Consider the following 7,500-nt stretch of genomic DNA (forward strand, 5'->3'; position numbering starts at 1 on the left):
ATACTTGCTGATCATATGGTATATTTTCGCCATAGTTAAGAAAATATGACAATCTACACATAAATTTCATACTTTTCCAGTTGAGGAAGGAAATAACAGGGTGGGTACAAAGTGAGTCATTAAACTGAAACGTCTTTAAATCCAAACAAGAAAAGTAGGAAGCGAAGTGTTTCTTTGGAACAGAAATAAAAAAGAATGGAAATAATTGTTTTAATTTCTATTCCACTGAAACACCGGACACTTTTGCTACCTCCTGGTCACCTGGTTCAAAAGTAAATACAGAAATACCCAGAAAATTCTTGATAAAAGGCATGGAAGATTATTAAGTGTCAAAATATCTGGGAAGCGTTACAGTGCTTGCAATATAGAGGTGAATGGTACAGTGTGTGTGTGTGTTGTGTGTGTGTGTGTGTGTGTAAAGATGTTCATACCGTTCCTGATAATCCTTTTGTTCAGGTGTATGAGCCAACTGTTGTTAAGCAAGGTGCTTTTGCAAAGAAGTACTATTCTCGAATCGGCTTCTAAGTGCGAATTGTTGATGCTTCTCTCTCTCTCTCTCTCTCTCTCTCTCTCTCTCTCTCTCTCTCTCTCTCTCTCTCTCTCTCTCTCTCTCTCTCTTCATTAATACATAGATTACATACGCACAGATAATATATATATATATATATATATATATATATATATATATATATATATATATATATGTAAATATATATATATATATATATATATATATATATATATATATATATATATATATATATATATATATATATATATATATGCTCAACAATTAGCCAGGGAGTGCCAACGAAGAAAATAAAAGGGCAACTAAGCCGAAAGCTCGTCATGCTCACGCAATTTCCCTATATTTTTGCAAGCGCACAAGTGCTTCCTGGCAGGCAATGCTCCCTTTCAAATTCCTCCAGAGCCATGAAAGTGCCCGAGTAAAAACAAGATACGCTTCATGAGCAATGCCTGTAAAACATTTACATTTCATCGACCGATCACGAAGGTCCTTGAGACGGAATGGCCTTCCATTAACTGTAATATTTAGTTTTCTGTTAAAGAAAACAATTCTGCTTTCTTTGTCTGTCCGCCCGCCCTCAGATCTTAGAAAAGTACTGAGGCTAGTGGGCTGCACATTGCTATGTTGATCATCCACCCTCCAGACATCAAACATACCAAATTGCAGCCCTTTAGCCTCAGTAGTTTTTCTTTTTATTCAAGGTTAAAGTTAGCCATAGTATTTCTCGCACCTCTATAGGTACCAACATAGGTTACCACCGGACCGTGGCTGAGTTTCATGAGCCGTGACTTAAAGTTTTGTGGGGCGCGGCTGAGGCCAGCACCGGACAGAAAACTTCACTCATTTTCTAATTGTTTTCATTCCGTTGCATCTCTCTTTTGATAGGAATTTGGTCGACCGTTTATGTCCGCATACATCCACCAGAATATGTCCCTTGACAACTGAAGGGTGAAAACGTAGAGGTTTCCGTCAGTTTCATGCGCTAGTTCGTCAGTTCTTTCAGACAATGTTGACATGAGAAGTTTTGAAGCGCTTGATCCATAAAGCATAAAATCACGTGAAAAATACTGGAGATTCAAGTTGCTCAGTGACCCGACAGATTGGTGGATTAATCTGAACGCGCTGGATGCATTTGGCAATGAACCGTCTATATGTTTTTCCGTTTTTTTGTTGCAATAATGACACTTCTTCCAATATTGTTCCCTGATGTTGCATATTGACGTTCAGTCACTCCTCAGCTCATACGAAGGTCTCGAATATGGAAAGAATAAGTCAAGTAATAAACAGTTTAAATCCGCTGCAACGAATTCTAGAATAAATAATGATCTCGGATATGCGCAGTTACGAGATATATTGTCTGAATAATATACGCGTGTAATAACTTTTATCCTTGGTGACATTTCTTATAAAAGAGTAAAAGTGATCTAAAATATGACAATCACAAGACTATTTACTACCTAATTATTAAATAAATATATCATTATCATCCTCGTTTTACATCTATATATATATATATTTATATATATATATATATATATATATATATATATATATATGTATGTATTTGTAAATGCATCACTTAATACTGCTGACATATCCAAAATCATCCTCCACAGTCTTCGATGCCACTTATACCGTGGTCTCCGAGTTCCTTTGTCTTGCTCCTTTGTCATATAAACTAGACAGTAAACTGTAGTCTCTGCCTTCCATTATCTTTAACCTTTTATCATACAAACTGCTTTCTATAATCAATGCCGCTATCACCCTATTTCACAGCGAGACCACTCTCGTATTTCGCAAGATCAATATTATCTCTGAATAATTCGCGAACTCTAGACGCCTGACGCTCCTGTGAAAACTCCTTTGTAAAGAGTCACTTCTCCCTTGTTTTTCACTTGATAAAATACGATTATTTCGATGGGGGGAACGCGAGACTGAGAATGCTAACTTTTTTTATCCGTTCCTCGCCTGCCTGGGATCTCTAAATCAGCCAGTGAAACCCAGAACATACGGGCCACGTAGGAGTTTTGGGGGAGGAGGTCGCCAGGGCGTGTAATTAATGCCCCGGACCTAGGTAATGATACCCACGCAGGAGTATCGCAGACATGTACCGCGTAATCAGACTGTTAACGATTACTCTGATAGTATCATGCAATAAAATTGTTTACGATATCCTGTTATATGATACTTAACGATTTATATGATTCTTAACGATTTACAGTATCAGGAATATGATTGTTGACGAACAGGCTACTATAGAAGATTCACATCGACCGTGCATCTGATGTCTACGCCAGTCCCTTACGACGCTCCTGATTGGCTGTTGATCAGCCAATCACGGGGCTGGAAACTCTCTGTCTCTCTCAAGAGAATTCACATATTAGGCAGGGTGTATGTTCCACCTCTCCTGAAGGATACGTCTTCCAAAAGTATCTCCCAGGAGAGGTGGTACATACATCCTGCCTATGTGAACTCCCTCGAGAGGCTGAGAGTTTCCTGCCCTGTGATTGGCTAATCATCAGCCAGTGAGGAGCGTCGAAAGGGATTGGCGTGGACATCAGATGCACGGTTGATGTGAGTCTACAATAGTATCATGCAATAAGTGTTGACATTTACTCTAATAGAAGAATTCTTTTATTTTCTTCCTGTTTATCAATAACTGCTATTTTAACCTCCGAGTCTCCGCTTACCCTTAAGAGCTTCGTGGGCGAATTAAATATGCAATTGAGTTCCGCCGCAGATACGAAAATTATTGGAGGATATAATTTCATTTTCTGATTATTTTTTTTTTAAAGGTCGACTTACTTCGGAGGAAGTCGTTTTTCAGAAGTCAATAAACTATTATCTGATACTAGCGGGTTAAGCGCACATGCGTTTTGCAAAAGGATATCTAGGTCGTGCCCTATATTATTATTATTATTATTATTATTATTATATGTTTAATTAATTCAGGAGGATATGGAGCGTGATGAATGCATAAATAAAGGCAAATGTCACGAGGGGATTTGCCTATTTTTATGTAGTATGTATATGTACATGTATGTGTATATATATATACATATATATATATATATAGATATATAGTATATATATAAATATATATATGTATTATATATATAAGTAATATTATATATAAAATATATATATATATATATATATATCTATCTATATATATATATATATATATATATATATATATATATATATATATATAATGTCATTTCTAAGTAAATTTACACCAATGAAATAGCAACACAAAATGCTCACACCCATTACCATGATAATACAGACCAACATCTGACGAGCATTAAAAAAAATGTAATATACAGAGCATTTAGAAAAAAAAAATTAATGCCCTGTACAACAACTAATGCCGCTATTCTCCTCGAAAAACATCCCCACCGTTATTGACATAACCTGAACAGCCACACCCACTGCTGAATAATTTACGATTTTCATTTATATTTCGGCGAAAAAAGCTCATTAACAAAATTCCTTCATGGCTGTTGCTAGTCAACTCGTTTAACATCGACCCGGATAGAGAGATAGAAAGAGAGAGAGAGAGAGACCATTATCGTAATAATCCATAATGAGGAATATAATTAGTGATTAAGAGAAACATTGTGAGGAAGTGGGAGAGGAAGAGAGGAGTGGAATAAAGATGTGAGGGATTAGCTACTAGCAATATGATCATTATTATTATTATTATTATTATTATTGGAAGGAGACACTCTTTCAAACAAAGATTATTCAAAGATATTGCTGCATCAACAGCATTTAACTATTCCATTTATTTATTTATTTATTTATTATTATTATTATTATTATTATTATTATTATTATTATTATTATTATTATTATTTTGTTTATCACAGTCATTATTTTCGACTGGGTGGTTTTTATCGCGTGGGGTTCCGGGTTGCATCCTGCCCGATTTTCTCACTATGTGCGCTATTTCTAGTATCACAGCTCTTCTGTAAGAGTCCTGGAGCTACTTCGGCAGCTAGTTTGCCCATTATTATAACAATAATAATAATAATAATAATAATAATAATAATAATAATAATAATAATAATAATAATAATAATAATAGTTATTATTATTATTATTTTTTTTTTTTTTTAAAAATGACTGCTGCTTCAGCACTATTAATCTTATAAAGAGTCTTCTCTATCTTTCTGATGACGGCTTTCTCGTTGTTGCTTAGACTGGCGAGCAACGCACCAAAGGGCATGGTAAAATTCGGTTGAGTCATTTGATTTATTATTGCTTATACAATTCTCTCTCTCTCTCTCTCTCTCTCTCTCTCTCTCTCTCTCTCTCTCTCTCTCTCTAACGCGACGTTTCCTCCTGATCGACAGGACATTATCAAGCGATAACTGCTGAGGGACTGAATTCCAGTGTTGTTGTTGTTTAAGATTAAGCTGGCCTTGTGCCAGCACGGGCTCTTGCTCACAGAGCAGCCCGTAAATTCCAGTGGCGAGTCCTTCTCCTTTTATCGTGGTGTTGCGAGCTCTCCAGTACGGTCAGAGCACTTCTCCGGTAGGTCGAGTTTTTATTGGTTCCCGGGAAGGTGACTCATACGGCGGGCGTTGACGAGTCTTGCAGACCTTCTCAGGTAGGGGGTATCACCGGGAGCCTCTTGATTGGCTTCTACCTGCGTGACGTCACCCCTGGTATTATTCTCATGTCCGGTGTTCGTTCCATGCGCGCTGGTACTTTCGTTAGGGGAGAGGGGTGTGGTCCTCCTCACACACGTCGGTATCAGGAACGCTTCTTGGGTGGTATTGAGGGGAGGCTTTTCCTCGAGGATGAGCAGCGCTTCTAGGAGACGCAGACGTCGTGGGTCAGGTGCTCTCCCACGAGAACTCTCGATAGAGACTGAGAGTTTCTAGCCCTGTGATTGGCTTATCAACAGCCAATCAGGAGCGTCGTTAGGGACTGGCTTTGAAGTCAAATGCACGGTTAATGTGAAACTATTATAGCCCCCTACAGGGATCCATATGGAACAAGCCCACCAAAGAGGTCATTGACCTGTGGGCAGAAATAAAATTATCTTATCTCAAACAATTAAAATATTGTGATGAGAAGAATTAAATTTAAATAGTATTCAGCGTCAACCTGAATACTATTTATAGAGGCATATAAACAAAATAGAGCACAAAATATGATGGTAGGTAAAAGGATTGATGGAAAGTAATACTCACAGGTAAATGCCTTGGAAAATGCTGTGATGATTTATATGAAAGAATGTACAAACGGTCGCAAGCTCCTCGTTTTTAACCTTTTTGGTATTTTGGGAAAATATACAGTATCATACACATTATTGTGGCTTCTATCTCATTACCATATTTCCATATGATAGCAATAGTAATATTAAAACAGTAGCAATTTTCCAGTAAGCTTAATTTTTCCGTCTGTTTAGCAGCGATTCTATTCTTATATTTATTTATTTTTTCTTACTTTTTTGCAAAGACATATCCCTCACACTAGGGGAAGGATTTACGGCATTGAAACCCTAAAATGGCACATAACATATTTCATCTTTCCCTTTTCTGAGAAATTCTGTCGTAAAATCTGCTTTCCACCACAAAGGCCACAAGAAAGACGGGGAAAATTAACCGTATTCCCCTTACCATCACAACCTCTCTCTCTCTCTCTCTCTCTCTCTCTCTCTCTCTCTCTCTCTCTCTCTAAACGTACTCTTCAGATCACACACGGGCTTAGGTGACAATTTATCATCAAAAAAGATATAACAATCACAAACATAAAGGCTTTACTTCTTTTACTAATTCATTTACAAACTTTTTATTTATATAACTCTTCCCTGATTTATTTATGATTGTGAATAAGCCACTTGTTATTTATAAATATTAAAACTCCTTGTTTTATAATAGATGTCTATATATAAATGTTCTCTCAGTAGTATAGACATCCAGTATAGAGAAAGAGTTTTTATATCTGCAAATAACATTCACATTCACAGTTAAATTGACGAATAGTTACATGAAAAAAAAAGTGTTTTCTTAAATATTATTAAATGAAGTGAAGTGCTTTATCAAACGCACGAAAGAAAATGAAACACATTTCATAGATGATAACCAGGTTTACCTGTGTTACTTATTCACGTGTCTTTGCACTGAAAAGCCGTCTTAAAGAAGAGATGCCGATAGAGTTTAGAGTCCCTTGACTCTCCAGTTAATGTTTTGTCGATGTACGTAACAGTCAAGGACAATATTTTGGTGGTCTTAATTTATGGAACGGATGAAGGATATATTGGCGATTAAAAAAAATTGTTTGGATAAAATTACGTTATGGATTTTCCCGGTCGATAATCGCTAATGGCACGAGCATGCTTATGCTAATAGTGTCCAAAGAGCTTTCATGAAGTTATTTACAATGAATATTAATGCTTAAATGTGCTGTGCACGACGTAGTCTTTTCTTCAATGCGATACGTTTTATAAATATCCCAGAAAAAAAAAAACGCAGTATCGCGAGCGTCTCAGTCCATAAGTATTGAATTCATAACAAATTTATATACTTTAGCAAGCAAAGGAACCAAGTTCCTATTAGTTTTTTTGGGGGGTATATTTCTATCTGAGGTCGATGCATTTCATTAGACAAAACATATATATGTTAAAGGTAATGGAGATCAAGTACTTTTGTATCTCTCTCTCTCTCTCTCTCTCTCTCTCTATCTCTCTCTCTCTCTCTCTCTCTCTCTCTCGTTTTATATATATAATATATATCATATATATATATATATATATATATATATATATATATATATATGTATGTGTGTGTGTGTGTGTGCGTGTGCGAGTATAATATATATATATATATATATATATATATATATATATATATATATATATATATACATATATATATATATATATATATGTGTATGTGTGTGTGTGTGTGTGTGAGTATAAATAATAAATAAATAAATATATATATATATATATA

At 35.7% G+C, this 7,500-nt stretch overlaps 1 protein-coding gene across 2 annotated transcripts in view; it reads left to right on the top strand.

Annotated features, from left to right (window-relative positions):
• LOC135211056 (nephrin-like) overlaps positions 1–7,500 on the top strand; it is a 223,005-nt gene that overhangs the window by 99,065 nt on the left and 116,440 nt on the right. The gene's annotated exons all lie outside the window — the stretch shown is intronic.

The sequence above is a fragment of the Macrobrachium nipponense genome, chromosome 4 (genome assembly GCF_015104395.2).
Source record: "Macrobrachium nipponense isolate FS-2020 chromosome 4, ASM1510439v2, whole genome shotgun sequence".
Lineage (NCBI taxonomy): Eukaryota > Metazoa > Arthropoda > Malacostraca > Decapoda > Palaemonidae > Macrobrachium > Macrobrachium nipponense.